At 35.4% G+C, this 11,195-nt stretch overlaps 1 non-coding gene across 1 annotated transcript; it reads left to right on the forward strand.

Annotated features, from left to right (window-relative positions):
- Positions 1-1,166: 1,166 nt before the first annotated feature.
- On the forward strand, positions 1,167-1,239 carry TRNAV-CAC (transfer RNA valine (anticodon CAC)). The gene has a single exon. It is a non-coding gene; the product is annotated as a tRNA-Val (tRNA).
- Positions 1,240-11,195: the final 9,956 nt, after the last annotated feature.

The following is an 11,195-nucleotide window of genomic DNA, read 5'->3' on the forward strand; positions in this document are numbered from 1 at the left end:
GATAGAAAATTAAGAGAGCCTAGTAAGTATGAGTGAATTTAGTCTCACTCCCTGTAGTGAAACAATTACTAAAATAACGTAATCAAATTCTGAGGTTTTTTTGTTATTTTCACCAGACATAAGAGTTGCAGACTTAGCTATTTTCCTTCTATGATGTTTATTGTATTATTTCTGAGGGAATAGGGACATACAAAAGCAGTGGGACCAATGATAGTGGCATCTCGATGAAAATCTTACCTGACCCTTCAGCTGACCACTGGGAAAAGCATACAGCAACATTGAACCATGATATGGTGTACTTATTTTCACACAGCTTTAAGGAATACACTTTATTCCTAAGGAAAACTACCTAATAATGGTAGGACAACTGATTAGTCAAAGGTCTCATTATTGACAATTCACAAAAACTGAATGTGCCTTGTATCGTCACACAGGCTCTGGAGTATGAGACTGGGTTTAAGCTCACCCTTGCATCTACAAACTAGATGACGCTGGGCAAGTTAACCTCTCAAAGAATCATGTCATTTGTGGATTAGATATACAGACCGAGAACAGCATTTATTTCAAAAGTTTGTGATAGGGAATAAATGAGAAACTATAAAAACGTGCCAGTGCAGTGGCTGTCCTACAGTAACTACTCAGTAAATACTGCGTTTTTGCTATTAGGCACGTCTAACCTGGGACTTTCCCCATTTAACAATAACCAGCGATTTCCAGGTCTTTCCTGGCCACTGTGATTTATTTAGCCATAAGAATCAATAATGAAGTCACTAGGCTGGAATGTACTCAATGCCATTCCCTAGAAAGAGATTAGCACAGCAACTGTATCTAGAGACACAAACTCTGTAACCAGACTCTGCATTTAAGTCCCAGCTCTGCTGCACATGAACTGTGTGACTCGGGATAAGTCAACAACTGATGTCTCAGTGTCCTCACCTTCGTAACAGTGATAACAGTACAACCAACCGTTTATACGCGTTATAAAGGTTAGAAGCACTATTATTTGAACAACACTTAGGACAGTGCCTGACATTTGGGAAACATAACAAATGTTTGGTAAATAAATGTAAGCAACTGTAGTATTTTGCGGGTCTTTCCCTGTATTAAATATTTTTATGGCTAGGTTTCAAATATACTCAATACAAATATATTATACGTGCATGGGGGGAGGGTATAGCTCAGTGGCAGAGTGCATGCCTCACATGCATGAGGTCCTGGGTTCAACCCCCAGTACCTCCACTAAAAATAAGTAATTAAATCTAATTATCCCCCACCCCAAACAAAACAAAATAAATATATGACAAGTACATGAATCAGACTAGAAATTCAACGTGTAGCCAGCCTGAATCATACCCTTTGGGGCACCCAAGGAGAGATCTGAAGCTCCAGTGCAGAGAGACTAGGACTGACCCAATTCTATAGATGGCTCCGTTTGACACTGACTCTGTGAAGCCTTAGGACCATATTCATCATGATGAACTACCCTACTATGCTTCTCTGGCTCAAAGAGTATCACTGTTTATTTAAACAATAAATGAAAGAAGTTAAGGAGAGAAAGCTCATATTCTTTCTTTCAATACACCCTCAACAAAAAGCCAACTAAATCAGCCTCTACATAGTTATCAAATGTACTCTGAGTATTATTCAGATCTGTAAGTGAGGACTACATCTTCAGAACACCCTCTCCTGTAATGGGAGAATTTGCTTCAGGGTACTGGGTCTCTGCTACTGACAGATCTCCCTGTGTCTGCTTTGTAGTTCATAATTAGATCTTAGATCTTACATAGCAACTGTTTTGTCTGTAGGTGATGTAACTTCAGGCCCTGTATCATTCATGTTCACTAAATTCCTCTCCAAATCACATAAAACATTACCATTTAAAAATGCATTGATAGTTTTCCAATAAATGGTCCTGATATAATCACATAAGATGGATTAGCTAAGTTAAAGCCTTTCAGGAAAACGTGTGTGTGTGTGTGTATATGTGTGTTTCATGACACATGATTGTCTACCATATTTCAGTGCAAGAAATTAGTCTTCTAGGATCCTTCATATTTTATTTTCTCTTCTTCCAAAGCACTGGAGAATTCTTTAAATCTCTGAAGATGTTGAGGGATCATTACTTTTATGAAAGATAAATTGCTGATTGAAGCTTAAGAGCTACTTTGGTCTAAAACAATACCTAAAGCGGTCAATGCCTGTCATTACCCTGATTAAAGAAACTCATGAACTGGCCACTATAGAGGTTTCTTTCTTGTCCATACACTTGTTCAGAATATTTTTAAATGGAAAAATTGATAAAACTACTCTTGGGAACAGTTGATAGCCAGGCAAAATTATAATTTCTCAAGATAGTTGAACATTCTCAAAAGAGCCATCCAATAAAATTGGAAAGTTCAATCAAAGGTTGTTAACTCTATTTGCAACTGATCAAAAAAAAAAAAAAACCCACTCTCATACACATATATAATTAGTAGTTATCACATAATCTACTGATTAATTTACTGTGAATATTTATTGAACACAAAATACATGACAAGTGTTGTGATTACTTTGAAAAAGAAATAGGCACCATCTCTTCTCAAGAAATTGAGTTGGATGTTAATTCTTGACACTGAGTTTCTAATTACGTGGGGGGAAAAAGTTACTTCAAATTTTAACCAAGTACTTGAAAGTTGAAGAACTTTTCACATCATGTCCTTGGCTATGACCCCTGTGCACTTAAAACGCGTTGAACCGTTCATATAACAGCACGTTCAGGGTTTCACAAAATGTCCTGTTAACATAAGATGTATTTGCCAGCTTTGCACCTATGTGGATTTTCTGTTCCCTTCTACTCTAAGCTCCGTGGAGTCAGGGATGTTTGCTGTATGTCAGTATACTCTAACGCTTGAAGACTGCGTGGTACGTGCAGGCACTCAGAGAAACGTGAGTGATAAAATGAAACCCTCTCTCTTTTTTCAATATCTATGCAGCTTCACTGCTTTCCAGATTTGCCTTTAATTCTTTAGTGGCAATAGAGCACAGTGACTGGGAGTGCCTATCTGCAGTCAGACTGCTGAGCTGCAGTCCCAGATCTGCCAGCCACTGACTGACTGTGATATTGTGGGCGATTTCCATCAACCCAATGTGTTCAGTTTCCCTATCGATAAAAGGCAGATAATATTACCTCTTCCCTGGGCTCCTTGTGAGGATTAAATAGATAGTGCATATAATTTTTTTTATATAGAAACTGGCACATTGTAAGTTCCCAATAAATGTAACCTGTTGTTTTTATTACTTTTCCAGCCTAATATTTGATCTGTAACATTATACTACAAGATACAACTTATACTCACAGTCTGGCTTTTCCTGTAACTTGATCACGCTCTGTCCCTGGAACACCGCTAGAAACAGGGTAGATAAGCCTATCTGGATGCCTTCAAATGAAGGCAGAATTAGATAGTTTAAGGCTGTGAATCGAAGCATGTCAGAAGCTTCTGCTCAACTGGTCTGATTTAAGTGGAGGGGCTATGCTGAGACAGAAGCACACATATATCTGCAGAAGTTCAACAGAACTAGATGACAAAATGTACATGATAGTAGTATATCATGACTCACCGAAAGGTACAGAGAAGGGATGACATATGAGTGCAGATATGTAAGGAAGCTTACTGCAGCTTCTTCTCCAGGGTGCATTAGTATGAAATGTCTGCGGCTAAGAGTGCAGAGGAGTGAGTCTGTGAAACAAGGTATTTTGGGAAGGTAGCTTTCACAAGTGTAAGATGATTTAGCCAGTAAGGCTTCACAAATTCAACTGCCTCAACGGGTCTCACTTATACACAACCACATGTATTAGAACACACAGGGAAAACAAAGAACTTAATGAGGGAGCCAACTCTCCTACTTAAAAACATTTGCATTCAATTAAAGGCACAGTTTCGGTCTCAGAAAATCAATATTCATATAGTCTAAGACAGGAAGATGGTGACTGTAAAATGAAAAGGAAGAAATAGATACAAAGGATATTTATAGAGGATAAATAAATGTGAACTGATGCCTGGCCATATAAGGAGAAATGAGGATGAGGTAATTGTCAATGATAATAGCAACATTCCAAACATGGATTGCAGGAAAATGATGGATTTGGAGGATGAAGCCTTAAAAGGAAGTCTACTTTAAGAGTTTTTGTTTGGTTTCTTGTTTCCTTCCAGTTCACCAGTTCACCACCAGGACATATACTCCACCCAAGGTTTTTAATTGAGATGGTGCTTCATTATTATAGTTAACATCCCAAATAGGAACTATTTTTTACTAAACAGAAGCTTCTCTAAACGAGACTTAGTGCCAGCATATATACATATTTTTTTTTAATTTTTAAAATCTATGCAACTCATTCCAGTGTTAGCACCCTCTTTCATCCGGGAGTTATCACTGAGTGAACATCGTATTTTTTCTTTTCTAAGGCAGTTTTACTGAGGCTTAACATTTGATGTCACTAAATGAAAATGATACACGACTTATACCAAAATGGAAAAAAAAAATCTCCAAACTCCATTTTAAATAAATAGAACTTACAACCCCCTGGCGCGATGAATAAGCCTTTTCACTTTATTGGCTTCTGACAAAGTTGTAGATACAAACGAGGATTGGCTGATGCAGCAGAAATTCTGCAGTTTAGAACTTCTAAGATTATTATATGGCATTTGCTAAAATACACACACAACATCTAACATACTTTGATGAAATTAAATGCGCCCTGTAATTTTCAATGAAATGCTAAAAGATGCATTTCTCTATGCAGATTCTCTTTCAGAGAAATTTTACCTGGCTAAACATCCATGAAGTTTTATTCTCTCATGATTCCTCATTATGAAGACATTTCTTGTATAAATAGATACTACCTTTTCCCAACCTAAATCATTCAATAAAATGTAACTTGATATTTGCATCTACAGTGAAAAATTCGGCTAGGAGAGCTAGATCATCCCAAATAGGTGTTTAAATGATTTTTATAAGAGAGGCATTTTATGTCTAGAGTATAATGGTAAATGGAAAAGCAGAACACAAAATAGTATACACAGGGTATGATTTTAGAACACAGCTTCAAATTCTTTAATATTTTTGCCACCAGGAGGGAAGGTCTAAGTACCCATCCTCTTAAGTCTGGATAAGCTTGTAAGTGCTTCAACCAATAGAATGTGGAGGAAGTAATGCCATCTGAGTTCCAAAAAGCCACGCTCCTGAGCCGCGAGGTCAGAAGTCAGATTAACCTGTGTCAGGATGGAGACGCCACAGGAAAGCACTCTGACTGACAGTCCCAGCTGAGTCCAGCCCCCGTGACAGACAGGAGAGGGAAGAAGCCATCTTAGAGTTGTACCCTCCACCCCAAGCTGTTCTGGTTTTCTGCTGTTTGAGGTCTGCTGTTTCTAGGTCCTCTGTGAGGACCTAGAAAAAGTCCAACACAGAAAAGCTGACCCACTTCTGTCCTTTCTGAATTTCTAAACAAGACGCTTTTGCACAACAAAATGGCTGTCATACATGTTGCTGGTGTGCTGAAAACTGACCACATCAGCTTTGGAGAAATGACTGTTACATTTTCAGGAACTGTGCAAGCAAACTGTGGGACAGCCATTTAAAAACATTACAGTTTAACAAATTATATTTTTAAAGAGTTAATGCTCAAAACTCATTACATCTTACTTATTTTACTACTTCAAGGTACAGATTATGCCTTGAACTTTCTGTTTTTGGTAATCCCTACCAAATGTATCATATTTCCATATAACTTACTCTGTTTTTATGGTTATAATCTATTAACTATTAGAAAAGAACTCCTGATTATTACTCAATCATAATGAGACTTATAATAATTTGCCAATCTATTATCAAAAGATGGAATACTTTTAGGTATATGTGCAGTGTTAGAATATGGAAGGAGGAATTAAGTGGTAGTGGTAGAGAAAAATACAATTTTTTTCTACTTTGTAAGACTTTAGACCAGCTGGTACTCATTTAAATCAGTAGTATCAGTCAGATGGAATACTATTTGGCCATAAAAAAGAATAAATTAATGCCATCTGCAGCAACATAGATGCACCTGGAAATTGTCAAACTAAGCCAGAATACCATATCACTTTTATAAGGAATCTAAATAAAGGCCACAAATGAACTTATTTACAAAACAAAAACAGACTTGTAGACATGTAAAACAAACTTATGGTTACCAAGGAGAAAAGAGGGTGGAGAAGGTTAAATTGGGAGTTCAGGATTTGCAGATACTAACTACTATGTATAAAATAAACAACAAGGTCCTACTATATAGCACAGAGAACTATATTAAATATGTTATAATAGCCTATAATAAATAACTTATAATGAAAAAGAATATGAAGATATATGTATAAATATATATATATAAAACCGAATCACTATGCTGTACACCACAAATTAACACAATACTGCAACTCAACTATATGTCAATAAAAATTAGTAATATCTGTTAGTATCTAGTGAGTGTTTTCATGAACATATGCAAATAAATTTTTATTTAAAATTCTTCATATTGTACATTAGTTACATTCATTTAAAAATCCATACATTTCTTGTAAATGACCTGATAGCCCTGATGAAAAACACTTTGCTAAACTAAACCCATGTGAAATTTAATTTCATTTGAGCTTCTTATGAAATTAATTTTAATGCCTAATCATACAGCCTTCATGCTGACAAAATCCATACTGAAGTTAATGAGACAGGTGTCTCCAAGGAATATCTGAAATTTTTATTCTACTCAAACAGCAGAAGTTCAAAGATCTTGATGTTAATACTTTCTCCTCCAACAACCTTCATAAAAAAATTTTAAAACCCTCAAATATGTTAAAACTAAATCTATATTAAAGATTAGGTGAAGAGTTATGGTTAGATTTCCAAATATTAAAAAGAATTCCCTAACAAAATGCACATATTTCATTTTTTTATAATTATCTTTAATTCAAATATTTCTAAAAACATATTTTATCTGTTCTCTCATCTCAAAAATGTTGGAGTCTCTCATCCTAACAAACTCTGTAGGACAAACTCTGTTTACTAACAATAGATTTAAGATATTTACTATAATTTTCTGGCAAGTCATCTCATAATTGACTTTAAATACCAAGGTCAGTGATTTTATTATCTATTGTCTGTGGAATCATAGGATCTCACCAAGATGGTTCAAAGAGTACTCAAAACTTATCATTCAAATTTTATTTTTAAGTGCATAAAAATAAAGTTTTAATTGCTTAATTGATGAAAAGTTTGTGTCTTTATTTCTGGACTCTCTATTCTGTTCCATTGATCCATGTCTATTTTTGTACCAATACCACACTGTTTTGATTACTGTAGCTCGGCAGTATTGTCGGAAGTCTGGGAGGGTTATTCCTCCAGCTTTGTTCTTTATTTTCCACATTGCTTTGGCAGTTCCGGGTCCTCTGGTAATTCCATATAAATTTTAGGATTATTTACTCTAGTTCTGTGAAAAATGTCCAGGGTGGAGGCAAGAACATACAATGGAGTAGACAGTCTCTTCAGCAGATGATGTTGGGAAAACTGGACAGCTGCATATAAATCAATGAAGTTAGAATACTCCCTCACACCATGCATAAAAATAAACTGAAAATGGCTAAAAGACTTAAACATAAGACAAGACACTATAAACCTCTTAGAAAAAAACACAGGCAAAACATTATCCGACATAAATCTCAGCAATGTTCTCCTCTGGCAGTCTACCCAGGCAATAGAAATAAAAGCAAAAATAAACAAATGGGACCTAATTAAACTTATAAGCTTTTGCACAACAAATGAAACCATAAGCAAAACAAAGACAACCTACAGAATGGGAGAAAATATTTGCAAAAGATGAGATTGACAAGGGCTTAATTTCCAGAATATATAAACAGCTCATACAACTTAACAACAACAACAACAACAAAAACAACAACAACAACAACAAAACCCAATCCAAAAACGGGCAGAAGACCTAAACAAGCAGTTCTCCAATGAAGACACAGAAATGGCCAACAGGCACATGAGAAAATGCTCAATATTGCTAATTATCAGAGAAATGCAAATCAAAACTACAATGAGGTATTACCTCATACCTGTCAGAATGGCCATCATTCAAAAGTCCACAGGCAATAAGTGCTGGAGAGCGTGTGGAGAAAAGGGAACCCTCCTACACTGTTGGGAATGTAGTTTGGTGCAGCCATTATGGAAAACAGTTTGGAGATTCCTCAAAAGACTAAAAATAGACTTACCATATGATCCAGCAATCCCACTCCTGCACATATATCCAGTGGCAATCTTAATTCAAAAAGATACATGCACCTCAACATTCATAGCTGCACTATCCACAATAGCCAAGACATGGAAACAACCTGGATGTCCATCAACAGATGACTGGATAAAGAAGTTGTGGTATATTTATATAATGGAATACACTACTCAGCCATAAAAAATAATAAAATAATGCCAGAAAGAGAAAGAAAAATACCATATCATATCACTTATATGTGGAATATAAAAAAAAAAAAGACAAATGAACTTATTTACAAAACAGAAACAGACTCACAGACATAGAAAACAAACTTATGGTTACTAGCGGGGAAGGGAGTGGGAAGGGATAAATTGGGAGTTTGAGATTTGCAGAAACCAACTAATATATATAAAATAGATAAGCAACAAGTCCATACTGTATAGCACAGGGGACTATAATCAATATGTTATAGTAATTTACGGTGAAAAAGAATATGAAAGCAAATATATGTATGTTCATGTATGATTGAAAATTATGCTGTACACCAGAAATTGACATAACATTGTAAACTGACTAGACTTCTATCTATACACACACACACACACACAAAATAAAATTGAAAAAATGCACACGTGTCTCTGCAAACACTGGATGAAATATCTCATTTCATTTAATAATCAAGCTTTAGAATTAACCTTCTCATGTTATGTCTGTGTTTACATTTAAACTTGGTATAAATATCTGTTAGTCTAAGATGTCCTTTTAAAATGAATGATCGTATGTAACAATTATGGTAAAAAAATGTTTAGGAGATGCTATATTATTGCAGGATTCAGATATATCTTTTCAGTGCTTGTGAAGCTTAGTAGTTGTGCTGCTATCACACAAGGGATACTGAGGGCTTTTTTAAATAATCTGAGGGTGCAAAGAGTATTAGAGTTTGAATTTACATTTATGAAAAAGTTATAAATGTGTGGCCTTTAATTATTTTAATATTTTACTTGTAAAATCATACTACAGAAGAAATGACTAATCACAAAACACCATCTGCAATCACCATCTGAACTCATCTCTAAATCAGAAACATTATTGAAATATTAAGTCAAAAATGCTCACAAAATGTCCAAAAGATGGTGCTAGGACTTAACATGGTTTTGTACATAGTTTTGCAAAAACAGTTCTATATTTCCTACAAATTAAGGAATCATCTTGAAATAAAACACAGTTAACTAAAAGATAAGACTTGCTATATCTTCAGCAAAAAGTTGTATCTGAATGTGTAGTTGAAATTCTTCTCATAAAGAGAACTCTAGACTCAATGGCTTTCCTGATCAACCCTAACCATCATTAGGTAAGAAATAACATTAACTCTATTCAAACTCTTCCAGAAAATTCAAAGGGAGAGAATATTTCCCCCCTTGTTTTATCAGTCCTACATTGTCCTAAAACAAAAGACAGAGACTGGAAAACTACCTTTCTTTTTTTAATTTTTAAAATCTTTTAAAAAAAATTGAAGTGTAGTTGACTTACAATATTAGTTTCAGGTGTACAACACAGTAATTTGATATTTTTACTGAATATATTCTATATATAGTTATTATAAAATATTGGCTAAATACCATGTATTGTAGGCAAATATCTCTTATGAATATAGATGCAAAAATCCTCAACAAAATATTAGTAAACTGAATTCATTAATGCATTAAAAGGATCATACATCATAATCAAGTGAGATTTATTCCATGGATGCAAAGATGCTTCAACATCTGCAAATCAATCAACCTGATACACCATATTAACAAAAGGAAGAATAAAAATCAAATGCTCATCTCAATAGATGCAGAAAAAGTATTTGACAAAATTCAACATCCATTTATGATAAAAACTCTCAACAAAGTTGGTATAGAGGGACCATACTTCAACCTAATAAAGGCCTTTTATGAGAAACCCACAGTTAACATCATACTCAATGGTGAAAAGCTGAAAAATCATGCCTGGGTAGAGTTATAGTTCTACATAGACCAAGTGGAAATGAATATTCTTCAAGTCACTGAAATCATCCATCCTTTGTATGTCTATATTAGGGTGGGTACACGTGTAGTCGTAACAAATCACTGCAAATTTAGTGGCTTACAGTAATTCGAATTTCTTCTTTTACAGTTCTGAAGGCCAGAAGCCAATTCAAGGTGTCACCAGAATGGCATTCCCTCCAGGAGATTCAGGGGAGAACACATTTGCTTGCCTTTCCAGCATATAGAAATTACCTGAATCCCTTGGCTTAGGCCACTTCCTCTGTCCTCAAAGCCAGCAGCACAGCATTTTCCAAACTCTCTCTCTTCCTGCTTCCATCATCACTTTGCCTTTTCTCTGTTTCTGACCCTCCTGCCTCCCTCTTACAAAGAGCCTTATGATTACCCTGGGCCCACCTGGATAATCCAGGCTCCTCTCCTTTGTCTGGAGCCAAAATTTAATTACATCTGCAGAATCCCTGTTACCTTTTAAGGGAACATTCACAGGTTCCAAGGATTAGAAGGTGGGTTTCTTTTGGGGTTTAGGCATTACTTAGCAGGTAAGGAAAAATAAGTTCTTTGCTAGGTATCTTTGTAAGACAACTTGGAAAACTTTTAGTTGTTGACTTTTCTGGACAGATACTTCTAATTATGTTTTAGATCACAGCATCTTCAGCACTGAAAGGGCACTAGAGCTGAAGCATCCCATTTTAAAGACAAAACACTGAAGCTTTTAGAAATTGCATCCTTTCAAATACTGCACTGCTATCTTGCATCATACATCCGATTTTTGGTCTCCTTACTCTCAGCTCTTCCCCTGGTCGTGCCTATAACTCTAAAGGAAAATGATATTTTGACCAATATATTTTCTCTTTCTTCATCATCATCATCATCACCATTATCATCATCAT

This window comes from Camelus bactrianus, chromosome 10 (genome assembly GCF_048773025.1).
Source record: "Camelus bactrianus isolate YW-2024 breed Bactrian camel chromosome 10, ASM4877302v1, whole genome shotgun sequence".
Lineage (NCBI taxonomy): Eukaryota > Metazoa > Chordata > Mammalia > Artiodactyla > Camelidae > Camelus > Camelus bactrianus.